Source organism: Giraffa tippelskirchi, chromosome 1 (genome assembly GCF_054371585.1).
Source record: "Giraffa tippelskirchi isolate mGirTip1 chromosome 1, T2T-mGirTip1v1.2.pri, whole genome shotgun sequence".
NCBI lineage: Eukaryota > Metazoa > Chordata > Mammalia > Artiodactyla > Giraffidae > Giraffa > Giraffa tippelskirchi.
Genome location: NC_137275.1, coordinates 214,558,753 through 214,574,957, shown reverse-complemented (window position 1 = coordinate 214,574,957; position 16,205 = coordinate 214,558,753). Strand labels below are relative to the sequence as shown.

The window sequence follows — 16,205 nt, the reverse complement described above, 5'->3', positions numbered from 1 at the left end:
CCTCCGTTCGAGACCTCCCAAAGTCAGTATGTTTTCTTTAGAAATATTCATAAAAATATACCCAATATTCTGAAATTGTCAAAAAAAGGTTATGAACAATTCCTGCTTCTCATTGTAGAATAGTCCTCATTTCCTTTTTTCTTTCCCCTAGTCATACTATAAGTAACTCCTTCCTATAGCTGTGAAAGGGAGACAGAGGGAAAACAGTTAACACCTGCTAAATAAGTAATCTTCAAATATTTTTGCTCATGTAAACATTAAAGAAAGATTGAAAATGCATGTACCCCTCACTGCTTTTTAAGAGGCCATCCAAACTTTTCAACAGGGTTTTTAAAGATGGCATTTCCATAGTACTGTATTGATGTTTTAAAACCATTGTGCAACTATACTCCAATAAAAATTTAAAATAAAATAAATAAAACTATTGGATTACTGTGAAACATTCCCACCAAAGTCTAAATACCAGAGCAAATTTGATTCTTTCTAGTAATATCCATTTATGAACAAGCACTTAAATTTTTTTTATTGAAGTTTAGTTGATTTACAAGTGTTGTGTTAAGGGTACAACAAAGTGATTCAGTTATACATAGATATGTATTCTTTTTCATATTCTTTTCCCTTATGAAAGTGAAAGTCGCTCAGTCATGTCCAACTCTTTGCAACCCCATGGACTATACAGTCCCAGACCAGAATACTGGAATGGAGCCTATCCCTTCTCCAGGGGGATCTTCCCGACCCTGGGATTGAACCAGGGTCTTCTGCATTGCAGGAGGATTCTTTATCAGCTGAGCTACATGGGAAATCTGCTTTTCCCTTATAAGTTATTACAAAATAGTGAGTGTAGGGCCTTTCCTGACAGTCCAGTGGTTAAGACTCTGTGCTTCCTCTGCAGGGCGCAAGGGTTTGAACCCTGGTCAGGGAACTAAGACCCACATGCCTAAAATGAACACATTTTCAATAGGTTTCCCATATTTTTCTACATTTGCTTCTTTTTGTCCCCTTTCTCTACAAGGATGGTGTTTAAAAAAATTAATGTACATTTAATTTTAATAAAAAAATTAAATTAGCGCAGCTGAAAAAAAAAGAGGAAAGTATTGAGTATAGTTCCTGGTGCTACACAATAGGTCGTTGTTGGTTTTATCTATATTAATAGTAATGTGTATATGTTAATCGAAACCCCAATTTATCCCTCTCTCACCCTTTCCTCTTTGGTAACCAAAAATTTGTTGGTCTGCAAGCACCTTTTTTTTTAATGCAGAAACTTTCCGTGTTTTTGTAGATCTTGTTACTCCACTTCCACCACATAAGTCTGTTCTAATGCAAAGTATTTTTATGTCCTAAAGCCTTTTATTGATCACAGACTTCTACTTTTCTGCTACAAAAATTGTTGATATCAATTGAAATTTTCACATGTTCTGTGACCAAAATTGCTAACAGATTGTTATTTTTTCAATTGTTATTTGTATATAATGTGTCAAGCATTATTATACATTTTGATACTTATTACATATAAAAATAAGATACTGTTGGAGATTCATCTGTTAATAAGATGGCTTGTTCATTAATTCATGGATCCATGGATTTGTCATTCACTGTTCGAATAAGAGACCTTACCAGCATTCATTTCAGTGTTTTTCATTTTTGTAGCTTTTAGTGCTGAAAACCTTCATACAGAAATGTAGATGGGACTTGAAAGAGTTGGGCTAAATTGATGTCACTCAGTTCTAGAAATTCCTCCTGAGTGACATGCCAAAAATAAAATGAGTTATCTATTATCAAAAAGTGATTCTAAATGATCTCTCAGCTGACAATTCCCTTAGGTCCTTTTTCAATTCTATTGAAACTAAGGAATTGGAAAACTTGTCACCAGCAAAAGGAGTTTTTAGCCCATCATTCCAAACATTCACTTCCTCAAATTTCTGGGAAGCCCCCAAAGACTGGAAGTTTACCAGGACTTGTTAAAAGACTGTCTGTTACTGTTTCACTTGGAACCATTTTGCTTAACCTGATCATTTTTAGGAAAAACAAAATAGTATGAAGTTTAATAAACTTTTTGCCATTGAATAGTTTTTTATAGAATACTTTTATCCTAAAATGTGCATTAATCTTATCAAAATATTGGACCCATAGATTTAGCTTGTTTAATTTCTGAACAAATATCTACCATATCTATTTGTTGAAATATTTCTAACAGTCAAAACTATCCTCCGAATCAGATTTATTTTCTGAGAAAAAAGGTTAAATAAGCTAATGAACATTCCAGTGGCAGTCATATTACTTTAGAATTCTATGATTTGACGGACGAGGCAGAGACACTTCCCTGAATTTGTCAGCTGGATGAAATAAGCTGCTGCCACCTTCAATATCTCTTAAGGTTATTTTCTCCTTTGTTTTGCCCTTGTGGGATTTTTCTAAAAAAGTGGCATATGCTTTGACAGTAGTCAGGGGTTTGAAAAGGGAAAATGACAAATGAACAGCGTTTTACTCCCACCTTCCCACCCTGCAACATACATGAATTCGAAAATCCCAGGAATGAACCAAAATGCCCCATTTCCGTTGTCAGGCAATATTATTGAAAGATACTTAACTGGAATATATGAAAGACTAGAAAAGTTTCTTTAGGACTTGTGTTGGGATCCAATAGCTATGACTCCAGGCTCCCAATGCAGGGGGTCTGGGTTTGATCACTGGTCAGGGAACTAGATCCCACATGCCTCAACTAAGAGGTTATATGCTGCAACTAAGAGGTTATATGCTGCAGCTAAGGATTCCAGGTGCTTCCAAGAAGATCAAAAATTCCCATGTGGCAACTAAAACCCAGTGCAGCCAAATAAATAGATAATTTTTATAAAAAAAAGAAGTAAAAAAATGTTTCTTAGAGGACCTGCTTATTGTGCAGGTCTACAGGTACAAGATTTTGAGTTGTGCTGGGGATTTATTGCCTTGGGGCAATGCCCCAAGATTTAGAAGGGGTGAAAAGTGCATGTTGCTTTTGAAAAGTGAACGAAGGGCAATTGTGTCAAGGTGCACTAGATGCTTTCTCTGGCACATCGGTTTAGGTAAGAGTACATAGGGACACTGAAGTCCTGGAATTTGGCTCTCTAAGATAATTCATGCCATAGCCACATGCCTCTTGCAAAGTCTTTGCCTGCTTATGTTCCTCATTTGCAGAACAGCAGACAGCAGACAGTGTGAAAGAATGTTAAATTTTCCTAATGTCATTAATTTCTGAAGATGTTAGTGTGCAGACCCAACTCTCTGGGAGCCCAGAATCCAGTGCTCTCTCTGCTCCATTTTATTGCCAACAGTCATTCCATAGCACTCATTGCATCGTCCTTATCTGTCACAGAAATGATTCATAAATATTTTGCTGCTCTTTCCAAGCTGCATTTAAAATAAACACTTGCCTCTCAGTTGTAGCTTAGCATCTCCCATGTTTGGTTCCCTGGGCTCTGCATGGAGTTGGTGCTCACTTAATATGAGATGATGAGCCATGTATGCATGGTAGCCAAAGTTAGCAATTTGAAAATGATAGCCCAATCTAGACAAAAGGACTGATGCTGAAGCTGAAACTCTGATACTTTGGCCACCTGATGTGAAGAACTGACTCATTGGAAAAGACCCTGATGCTGGGAAAGATTGAAGGTGGGAGAAGGGGACAACAGAGGATGAGATGGTTGGATGTCATCACCGACTCAATGGACATGAGTTTGAGTAAACTCCTGGAGTTGGTGATGGACAGGTAGGCCTGGCGTGCTGCAGTCCATGGGGTTGCAAAGAGTCAGACATGACTGAGCGACTGAACTGAAGCTAGACAAAAGTCAGGCTCGGAGAAAGAATGGACCCAGTGAGCTTGCTAAATGCTGGCAATACTGAGATATGTGATTGAGTCCTTATGTGTTCATGTGTGCTAGATCACTTCAGTCGTGTCCAACTCGTTGAGACCCTATGGACTGTAGCGTGCCAGGCTTCTCTGTCCATGAGATTCTCCAGGCAAGAATACTGGAGTGGGTTGCCATGCCCTCCTCCAGGAGATCTTCCTGATGCAGGGATTGAACCTGTGTCTGTTATGTCTTCTGCATTGGCAGGCAGGTTCTTTACCACTAGTGCCACTTGAGAAACCCTTATACAACCTTGTAAATCCATAAATCTATAAGTAAATCGTTACGGATTGCAGTTAGTGGCGTGAATGCTAGTGATGAATCCTGGTTCTGTCACTTCCTTGCTGACTTTTTCTGGGCAAGTTTTTTGACCTCTGAACCTTTGTTGCTTAGTCTATGAAGTGGGGCTAATAAAGTAGGATTGTTACAAAAATTCAATGAGATAGTATGTGTAAAAAGTATATTACAGTGCTTGGCATATAGTAAGTCCTTGGTTAATTTAAATCATGATGCCTTACCAGTGGTGGTTCTGAACAGAGAGAGGTTTTGCTCTTTGGGGACAGTTGGCTTTGTCTGAAGACATTGTTGATTGTCACAGCTGGAAGGAACTACTGTTGTCTCGTGACTAGCAGCCAGGGATGCTGCTAAGTAGCCTCTAGTACACCAAACAGCTGTGACAAGTTCCAAATGTCACCCTCTACTGAGGTTGAGACATCTGCTCTGTATTGACAAAGTGAATTAATGGTTTCATGAAAGACTGAGAAAACATTATTGTATCTCTTTTGAAAGTTTGATAAAAAATGCTAAAGCTATGCGATTCTACCAGGCTTAAATAATCTCTTGGGTATGAATATTATAGTATCTTATGCTCCAGGCTTCCTAGGCTTAAAGCCCTTTCATGGCTCAAAATTTATCCTCCTTTGCTTAGAATAGTCCATGTCTTGTCTATCTGTTCAGTTTTTACCAGTCCATCAGGATTCATAACAAACTCACGTTTCTTACGAAACTTCCCCTTTCATTCCTTGTTGTCCTGGCACACTTTGATATAGATTTTTTTGGTTCTCATAAATACCTTTTTCCTGTTAACACTTACCACACAGTATCACCATTTTTGGTTATGTTTTTTTCCTTTGATATTCTCTGAATCCATTTAGGGGAGGATTATGTCTATGTCTCTCTCTCCCCCACTTTATCACCTCTGCTACATGGCCATGAACTTGGAGTAAACGTTAATAAATTTTGAGTGAATGAATGAATGAGTAAATAAAGTGAATTGCATGTTTAGATGCTAGAACACAGCATATGGAAACTCTGCTTGGTTCCCAACTTCCTGGGAATTTTCCATTCCTTTTTTAGAGAAATGAAGGTGAACAAGTCTACTGACCCTTAGAAGCACTGGCTAAGAATCAAAGTCAGCCATCTGGAAGCTCGAGTGCAACAGTAGGAAGTGGCTAATCACACATTTATGCCTTTCACATTATCTAGTTACACCAAGGTTATTTTACAAATTTAGTTCTAAAACCATGGTATTGTGTATGTATGTCTGTTTGTATGTGTAAAGCTATTTGCATGTATTGATGATTGATAGTTTGGGTAGTGTTTTAATTCATAGCACAGTCAAGAGAACATTCCAGGATATTGTGGGGTTTTACCATTGAAGCATTAGTTAACAAATACAAAGCAAACCATTATGGCTATATGTAACATATGTTGGTGGTGGTTGGATCCCTAAGTTGTATGTGACTCTTTGCGACCCTATGGACTGTAGCCCTCCAGGCTCCTGTGTCCATGGGATTTCCCAGGCAAGGATACTGGAGTGGGTTGCCATTTCCTTCTCTAGGGGATCTTCCCAATCCAAGGATCAAACCCAGGTCTCCTGCATTGCAGGCAGGTTCTTTGCCAACTGAGCCACCAAGGAATCATATGTTCGTGTTTGGGAAATTTTTCATAAAACCTTGACATTTATAGACTTTGTCAAAATATGGAAGCATATGTAGAAAAATAAATCATGAACTATAGAATAAGTTATGAGAAAAGAGTAATCAAATACACATTATATGTGAAATGTGGAGTATGTAAAGGCATAGCCATAAAGGTTAATAAGGCACAGTTACTCCTTTTCACCATCAATATTTAAAACAAAAAAGAGCTGTTTTACTATTTGCATATGATATTGCTAACCTAGAAAATCCAAAGAAATCCATGGAAAACCACTAGAATTAATAGAATAGACTTGTAAGGTGGCAAGATAAAGACCTCAAATCAATGAAACATTAAATTTAAAAAATGTGATGAAATGCAGTTTATAGTAATAAGACAAAAAAGTGTTTCCTAAGAATAATTTCAAAGAGAAACATGTGACCCTCATGGGCAACTGTAAAATTTTATAGAAACTGATAGATGCATAAGAGGTCAAATTGTAAATTTCTATAGGAGAAATACCTCTCTCCAGTCATTCTAATACTCATGCATACTCTTTGTCATATTCTGTACCATGTATAAAGCAATATCCCTGGCCTGCAACCAGTCATACCTCTGTAGTGACCCAGATACCGCAGGCTCCAAGGTAAAGTTTCTGTGTCTTGGGTATTTCTGGATGCACCCTGAAATTTTTGCTTCTCTGCCTTTCACTTTTTAAATTTTTATTACACGTTTTGAGATATTACTGTCACGTGCAGCTTTAGGAACTAATACAGAGAAATCCCCTATTACCATTTTCCTAGTTTTTCCCAATGGTATCATCTTGCAAAGCTATAGTATAATATCACGACCAGGATATTGACATTGATACAGTCAAGTTATAGAACAGCGTCACCACCATGAGAATCCATAACACGTCCTTTTAGAACCACAAACACTTCCCTCCTACCCCTGATTGCCCCTACTTTAACTTCTTGAAACCACCAGTCTGTTCTCTAAGTCTATGATTTTGTCATTTCATGAGTCTTATGTAAACATTCCTCCAGCAGAGGAAGAGGGAGGAGCACCGCCAGGTGAATATAGAAACCCAAGTTCCTCATTTGCCCTGTTGATTGACACTGACATGTATGTGTGTGAGGGGATCCTCATTACTGCTGGATGTGGATGAAGTCCATGCTCTTTGCTGGCCTCCACTGGTCCCCCCGGGTTGGAAGGGGTCTGTATGCCTGCTGATTGCTCTCCCTGTGGCCTCCATTGACGCTGCGAGGAGGGAACCTCTTCACTGCTTGGGTGTAGTGCAGGTTCTCATATACACTGAGCCTACTCTGAGACCCACTACGGTGGAGCAGGGAAGGACTCTTTGTTACTTCTGGGTGAGTATGGAAGGGAGACACCATCCTCACCCCTTTGGTCTCCATTGATATGAAAGACCCATCTCTCTGCTTGGCTTTCTCTCATGCCAACCCTGGCAGACATGTGGGGGTGCCTTTCTAGATCATTGCAGGAGTGAAAATTAGGCTGTCCACTTGGCCTCTGCCTGGTAAGGCTTGGCTTGGGCCACAGGTTTTTCTGTGGTGTTTGGCTAGAATAGGGTTGATTAATTATTGTCCAAAACTGATCTATTTTGCTAGGCTGCCCTTTTCTTCATACTTTGGCTGAGAGAACTGTATTTTGTTGTTTGGGAGCTTTTACGTCCACCCCTGTTGGTGTTTTGAGGTTTCCAGCTTCTTCAGCTCTAAGTCGGGGATATGTGAGGGAAAAGAAAGCCCAGGGAACTTACCAGCATGTTGTTCTTTGAATCTTGAGGTCCCTGGCTGGTCTGCCTTATCAGTGTCATTTCATGTTTATTTTATATATAACATCTACAGGTTTTAGCTGTACTTTAGCAGAAGGACTAAGGAAAAATAAATCTACTCCATCCTCCCAGAAACAGATTCCTCTGCTTTTCGTGTGCATCATTTCTTCTCTGTTGACACTTTTTTCCATGATGGCTGTATCAATTCATTGATACCCTTCTTTACATGTTATGTCTTTAGAATGGGTGATGTCAGTTTTCTCATATTTTATGCCCAGTAATGACTTCTGTTTCTAGAAAGCCAAAAGTAACCAAAAGGAAAATGGGAGTCATGGAGAAAAACAGTAAAGCAGTTAAGCAAAAAAAAAAAAAGTTAACTATAATTAAGTTCTTAAATCATCCTTATGTATAGAGATATATGGGGGTGAGTAAGTCTTTCCATGTTTGAGGATGGATATTATTGTCTTTCAAAATCATTCTCCAAAAGGCATCCAAGGTGATCTTGTCACATGTCCTAACTTCCTGTCATTTTTCTCATTGTTTTAAGAATAAATCCTAGCTTTTAAAAGTGACCTATTCAGCCCAATGGTTCTTGCACTCACCTTTCTAACCTCACCTCCTCTTTCTTCCAGCCAGAGAGAACTCTTAATATTTTCAGGCTTGTCCTCTCTTGCCTTTGAGTCTGCACATGTTGACCCCTCTGTCTGAAATGCCATCACCCTGTCTCTTTATCCTCTCACTTCTATGCATGGTTCTGGTCTCACCTCTGAAATCTCTTTGACCAACAAAGCTTACCTGACCACCCACCCCTGCCTCGAGTCTGGATAACATCTCCGTCATGTTTTATTACATAACATGGTACTTTGCCCCTTTATAATCATCTGTTGAAGACTTCAGGCAAAGCTCTATCTCACTGTTCTATCCCAGGAATCCCATTACCTGTCCTATCCTTTTCACCCCTAGAGAGGCTCATAACATTTTAGTTTTTACAATCACTTGGCTGTAAACTTGATCACCCATGTGTCCTGATGGAAAAGCAGTTCTCCAATTGGTTACATAACACAGAGGTCAGACAGTGGCATAGCCGGTAGTAATTAGCAGAATTCTCATCCAAGGAGTCTCCCTTGTGGCTTTCGGGCCACACCCTCCTTTAAGGGGTGGAAAGGAAGAAAGGTGGTGACGTGGTGAAACTTAACATGTTGAGAGCATTGTAATTGCCAAAGTAAAATATTTGCGATTTTCTTTACACGCAGATTAAAATTCAGAAAATAATCCAAACATTTGAATATGGGAATCTGGAAGGGAAACACTGACTAGATGAGTGGAGTATTTCAAGGTGCTGTAGATTAGACCACACAGATCATCAGAAAGAATGCCAAGCAGAACGGGTCATTCTGAATCAGGTTTTACGGAAACTGCAGAAGGAAATCTTTTTAAATCTGTCCATTGACACCTGTAACTATTTATTGACTATCTTTTAGGTATTTCAGAAGGTTTGATTATTACATAGTACTTGCCTTAAAGGAACTTAATATGAAGTAGGGCTATAATTATTACAACGAAGTCAGAATGTGTGCCGTGAACCAAGAATTACATTTAATCCAGTTCTAAGCAATTGAGATTGAATAAAAATAAAATGTGATGCACAAAATATACAGATGTGATATATAAAATGCTATGGCTGGTCAAAAAATAATTTACTTTTAGTTGTGAAGATGAACTGGGTTTGAAAAATAGGATTAGCACAGTTAGAAAGGGGATACTATTGTGGACTATGAAAAATACAGACTTGTGATGGGGACTGAAGTTAGCTTGTATGGATGGGAAAGTAGGTTAAATCAATAGAACAAGTGGGATTTAGGTCAAGAACAGTAAGGAAGCACTAAATTGTACTGGGACTTGAATTCCAGGCTATAGAGATAGCCTTTGGTCAACTGGCAACTATAAGCTATTGAAGATTTTTGAGCAGGAATATGGCATGGTGAGAGGTATGTTATAAGAACGTTAATTTGGTATCTGTGGCAGAAATCACTGACTCTGAATATCCTAGGACAAGAAATCTGTGTATAGAGGTTGCAGCTAAATCAAGTCCTAAAATAATGTACAAAATTAGCACAGCAACAGTGGGCATAGCAACTGATATTTATCTGTACTCCCAAACCCCCAAAGTCCTACTGAATTGAGGTAGAAGAGATGAGGAAAGGAAAACATGAAAGGTAACTATGGCCTGAGACTTTACTCATACTTCATCACGCTTTATATAACCCAAAGGGAAACAAATTTGACAACACCAAACTATACTCAGAATCTTTCTTCCTTTCTGACTACTAAAGACAAGTGTTACTAGGTCCAAATTTGTATCGTTTATCTTGTTCCTTAGGACAAGCTAATTCATCACATGTGCATCAATACAGTTATAAAAGTTGTCAAAATGTTGAAGTACACACATACTTGTTGGTAAAAATAGTGTTGCCCCCAAGTCCCTAAATGCTCTTCTACTGATCTGACCCCTTTCTCTAGGCTCATTGATCTCTCCCACAATCCAGCACCTAGAGAGGTCTCATCTAGCACATTAGAGTGTGTGTGTGTGTGCGTGTGTGTGTGCGCGCACACGCGTGCGCATGTGCTCATGCTAAGTCACTTCAGTCATGTCCAACTCTCTGCGACCTTATGGACTGTAGCCCACCAGGCTCCTCTGTCCATGGGATTCTCCAGGCAAGAATACTGGAGTGGGTTGCCATGCCCTCCTCCAGGGGATCTTCCCAAGCTGGGGATCAAACATGCATCTCTTAAATCTCCTGCATTGGCAGGCAGGTTCTTTACCACTAGTGCCACCTGGGAAGCCCAGCCGATTCGTGGGCATGCCAGAACTCTGCTTAATGCTATAGCTCATGTATGTTCTTGTTGATCAACGATCATGCCATTTTGGTAACATTTTAAATATTACCCCTACCACGGATAAAGTTTTCACCCAGAAGGGTCTCAACTTTTGTAAGCAAATAGACGTCCGTTGGGCCTCCACATGTCTGAATCTCAGAGAGAGATTCACCCTAAATTTAAGTTGAAAGTCTGTTGCATTGAAATTCTTGGGACTTCACATTTTTTTTTAACTTTACAAAATTGTATGTATTTGTTTATTATCTTTGACTGTGCTGGGTCTTTGTTGCTGTTTGTGGGCTTTCTCTAGTTGTGGTGCACAGGCTTTTCAGTGCAGTGTCTTCTCTTGTTGCAGAGCACAGGCTATAGGGCACGTGGGCTTCAGTAGTTGTGGTACGTGGGTTTAGTTGCCCTGCGGCATGTTGCCCTTAGCTGCCCTTCTCGGACCAGGAATCGACACTGTGTGCCCTGCATTGACAGGTAGATTCGTAATCGCTGGACCACCAGAGAAGTCTGGGACTTCACATTTAAATAACGATTAATTGGTCATTTAAAAAGCCGTCAGTACCCAGTGCTAATGAGACTACAATAAAACATGTATTTTTATTCTTGATAATGGGAATATACAATAATTTGACAGTACTGCTGCTGGGCTTAGTTGCTCAGTTGTGTGAGACTCTTTGCGACCCCATAGACAGTAGGCTAATGAAAGACTAATAGTATAGTATGAATTTACTATCTGAAGATCAGTGATTTTCTAGATAATCATGAAATTGCAGCTTAAAGAGAATTGTCCCTTTGTTGTAGTCTGAGATATAAATGCTAAAGCTTTCAGGTTTTTTGGTAGCATTATGTTGAACACTAGGCCAGTTGATATCACAGGTGGCTCAATGGTCAGGAATCCACCTGCAGTGCAGGAGACTTGGTTCAATCCCTGGATCGGGAGGATCCCCTGGTGAAGGAAACCTACTCCAGTATTGTTGCCTGGAAAAGCCCATGGACAGAGGAGCCTAATGGGCTACGGTCCATGGGGCCACAAAGAGTTGGACATGACTTAGTGACTAAATAGCAACAGGCTAATGAAAAGCTAATATTATTTTGCTAAGAAAAAAATATAGTGAATTAAAAAATATAAAGAAACAAGTTGATTGTAGCAAAGTTGTTTTTAATTGTGAAAACTTGTAGTCCAACTAAATATTAAACATTAAAAGCATAGTTAAACCAGAGTAGTATAGCTTATGGTAAATTTTCTTTTCTTCTTTATACAAGCCTGAGTTATTAACTATTTTAGGAGGAATAAATAAAATTAAAGATAATTCTAAAATCTCCAGAGGCCTTTCCTCAAAGTGATTACACACGGAGTTTTTGTTATAAAACTCAAAATGATCTCTCATTTCTCACCCAGACAGTTCATACCTTAAAACAATTAAGAATACAGAGTTTTCAACTAAAAAGACTTTGCCTAAGTGTTATGTAGTCATCCAGGTTATATTTGTGTGTGATATATGTGTTTATGTGTGATATGCATATATTATGTCTATATGTATATGTATGTGTGTACACATATATTCGTAACATGACTCTTATTTCACTGTCTTCTTCTGGACACAGTCTTTGAACGTTTTGCTTTTTTGTTTCTGTATAGACTTATCCTAATCCATCACTAATCTTCTTTCTAGTCAGAGCAGGTGTTTACATTTGCAGCATGGCATCCTGCAGCTAGGGTGCCATTTGCTGCTATGGCACCACGCAGTTGCCCATAATTTTGTCCAGATAACCTATGTTCCAGCCAAATGAGTTAACCAGTCACAGGGAGGTTGGCAGGATGCTAATTCATTTTACACGGATTCAGATGTGCAGAATCCAGGGCAGTCAATAGTCTCCTCGTCTAAGCCTTGATGAAAATTGAAAGGATCTTGACTGTTTAATAAGAAAGTCCCTCGTGTGTATGCCTAGGTCCTTGACTGGTACTTGTGACAGGGATTGACTTAGCCTGGGGAAAGCTGGTTCTTTTTTTTTTTTTTTTAATGTCTATAGTTTTTTTTTTTTTTTAATTAGTTTATTTATCTATTTTTTTAACTTTACAATATTGCATTGGTTTTGCTATACATTGACATGAATCTGCCATGGGTGTACATGTGTTCCCCTTCCAGAACCCCCCTCCCACCTCCCTCCCCATCCCATCCGTCTGGGTCATCCCGGTGGTTCTTTTCTAGTGCAGTGGGTCCCTGTGTTCAAAACCCTAGCACACTATTTTTAGGAACGATTGCTTATTCACAATGAACCCATAAATTTGAGAAGAAGCATGATATTGTAATAATAAAGAACTTTCTTCCAGGGGGCCCCCTACCTAGATATAGCCAAAATGAGGGCTTTTGATTTCCACAATTCCTGGGTATATTTTCACCTTCATGAATGGGCACTCTTGGAGTTGTGTACTTCACAGCCTGAAAGGAGCTGATGCAACTGCCCTAAAACTATATTCTTTAAAGAAATTCATTAAGCTTTAAAGGTGAATTGTGCAAAGAACAGAGGCTCTTAATTTTTATGGAGAGTTTTGAAATTAATCTTAGATTATTAATGAGAAGGAATTTCATAAAGTGTAAGTTACTGTATAATAAATATTATTAACTGAAATAGTTATCTAAAGAATTAATAATTAAAGAATGGAGACTTCTTTAGATTTTATAAATTGCAAACTGGTTGATATTTTCATTTACTTCAGTCAAAAAATTGTGTTGGCAGAAGAAAAATCTAATCTTAGCACGTGGTATCTTCAAGAATCACACTTCCAGTAATTGTAGTTGATAACTGCTAAGATGTTTCTGAAAGGAGAAATTTTATTTTGACAACAAAAAGAACAATTTAAAAAAAATATTTGGTACATTTCCAGGAAGGGAATCATTTCGTACAATAAAGAAAAAAACTGTACCCTAGTCTTTACCATCACTTGTGGAACTTTTTCAAACCACAGTTGATTTCATCTTTTCAACTTTTGCTTGGTTTTAGATGAGGAATTTTCCCCCTTGGGAATCAAAGAAGTTGATTACACCTCTCCCACTAGAATTGTGCAATGCCTTTAAATAGTTCTCCTGAAGTCTGTTTTCGATTATCATTATAAATTTCACAATACACTTCCAAATGTACTTTTGGATATTTTTATCCAAAACACTGTTCTCCAATGTTGTAAATTCTTTATTACTTAAAAGGTTTTGGGGAGTAACAGTGTAAGATTAATTCCTTTTTGTGTAATACCATTTTCGAATAAATTATAAAATCTGTAGATAAAAATCTGACTGCTCATGTGACAAGTTTCTTTAACTTACTTTTTAGTATTAGTCTATTTATAGAATCATTCAGTATTAGCATCAGAAAGGTCACAGCCATCATTAAATGTAACTTCTGTATTTTGTAGGAAAAGAAAAAAAAAACAAAACACTTGGCAGTGACCCCGTAGCTTGTTAGTGGAGCAGCCAAGTTAGCAACTCAGTTGTCTTGACTCAGAGTCTAATGTCCTTTCACTTTGCCTTGGTTGTCGGTCCCTCTGACTTTGGTCCTTCCTTCACACTAACCCATCCTCCACCTTCTGTCCTCCTTTGTCTGAGTGACTGCTGGCTCGGGCAATGGGATGAGCAAAGGCTAAATCAGATGACCAGAAGACTCTCTAAACTTATAAGAGTGTGTTCCCCATGGAGGGACAGAGACAAGTGTGTATGTTACATATGGTGTGATAGGCGCCAGAAGAGGTGAGAGTAACATTCTCCGGGGCACAGAAATGAAGGTGACAAAATCCATCTGAAAAAGTTGGGGAGCTTTGAAGAATGAGTCATTGAGGGATGCTGGAAGTTCACTCAGAGAAAGGACAGCATATGCCAAGGCAGAAGCTAAATGGAAGATAGGAAAGGGAAGAGAGGTATATGATATTCACCAAGCACCGGAGCATCTACTGGGCACAACAAGCCTATAAAAGAAGTTTAATTATCGCTTTCATGGTTAAGAAGATTAAAAGTTGGGGGCATTATTATCACATTTACTGAATGCCAACTACATGCCTGGCATGTTTCTTTATTTACATTATTTCAATTAAGCCTAGCAACAAATTTATAAGGGAATTACACACGAAGAAACTAGATCTCAGAAAAATTAAGTAAATTGGTCCAACTGCCAAGTCCAGTAAACTGAGGTGGGGGAGGTGTCATGCAAACTAGTCCCTGCTTGAGACTTCCCTGGCGGTCCAGTGGTTAGGACTTTGCCTTCCAATGCAGGGGGTATGGGTTCGATCCCTGGTCTGGGAGCTAATATCTCACTCGCCTCATGGCCAAAAAAATGAAACATCAGACAAAAACAGTATTGTAACAAGTCCAATAAAGGCTTTAAAATAAATAAATTAAAAAAACAATTAGTCTTTGCTCAATTCTGAAACAGCTTCTGATCAGGATATGGAATTCACTCATTCATTGTAGCAGACTGACAGACAGGTTACAGATGGATCAGAGATGCCTTTATAGATCTAAGTAAAGAGAGAAGACTTCATCCTGTTGGTGCAGTTTTTGGTAGAAAGTGATTTGCTCAAATTTATATTTTAGAAAAATGTTCAGGCAGCAACATCTAAGATGGGTTAAAGAGTAGAGGTGAAGGCTGAGGGACCAGTGAAATGATTTTGTGAAACCTGAAGGAGAGGTGATGAGTTCAGATCTAAAATAAGAGAAATGCAGATGGAGAGAGAGGCGAAACTTGGAGGGTTTTTAAGGAGTAAAATCCAAACAACATGGTTTTCATATCCATACTGAAAGAGATGGAAGGAGAAGGAGGAATCAAAGTCATCTCTGAGGTCAGAGAAGTAGTAACTGTGAAATGAAACATATGTGTTTGAGACAATGACTTTCTCTTGTGCATAATTTTCATTTACTTTTAATGTTTTGGCACAGTACCTATTCAGTGTAACGAAACAAGAAAATGTAGATCAGCAAAAATAAACAACCTTGGAAGCCTCGTAGCTCTACCATGAATATATACCACGTGTGTTAGTCGCTCAGTCGTGTCCAACTCTTTGTGACCCCCACAGACCGCCAGGCTCCTCTGTCCATGGGATTCTCCAGCAAGAATACTGGAGTGGGTTGCATTTCCTACTCCAGGGGATCTTCCTGATCCAGGGATCAAACCTGGATCTCCGGCATTGCAGGCGGATTCTTTACCATCTTAGCCACCAGAGAAGCATACCATGTGTACATAACCTTATAGATTTGTATACATTTATTAGCCAAAAGATCATACAACACATATGGTGTTTGAGCCATGCTTTCATTTACACTTGACCACACAATTTTATTGACTTTCCTTGTCAACAGTTGTATTTTTATGGCTAATATGCCACTGGATGGATATGTCGTAAGAATTTAACAGACCCTTCGTGTCTTGACAGTCGTATTATCTCCAATGCTGTGTAATGACAAACAATAACTATACATACTTATGTATATAATTAACAATTTATACATACTTATGAGTGAGTGAAGTCGCTCAGTCGTGTCCGACTCTTTGCGACCCCATGGACTGTAGCCTACCAGGCTCCTCCGTCCATGGGATTCTCCAGGCAAGAATACTGGAGTGGGTTGCCATTTCCTTCTCCAGGGGATCTTCCCGACCCAGGGATCGAACCCGGGTCTCCTGCATTGGAGGCAGACGCTTTAACCTCTGAGCCACCAGGGAAGTCCTATACTTATATGTGTAGG

The 16,205-nt window shown here is 38.9% G+C and overlaps 1 protein-coding gene and 1 non-coding gene across 4 annotated transcripts in view; one reads left to right on the top strand and one right to left on the bottom strand.

Moving 5' to 3' along the window:
- Positions 1 to 16,205, top strand: part of SVEP1 (sushi, von Willebrand factor type A, EGF and pentraxin domain containing 1) — a 194,890-nt gene that overhangs the window by 48,447 nt on the left and 130,238 nt on the right. The gene's annotated exons all lie outside the window — the stretch shown is intronic.
- Positions 16,111 to 16,182, bottom strand: TRNAW-CCA (transfer RNA tryptophan (anticodon CCA)). The gene has a single exon. It is a non-coding gene; the product is annotated as a tRNA-Trp (tRNA).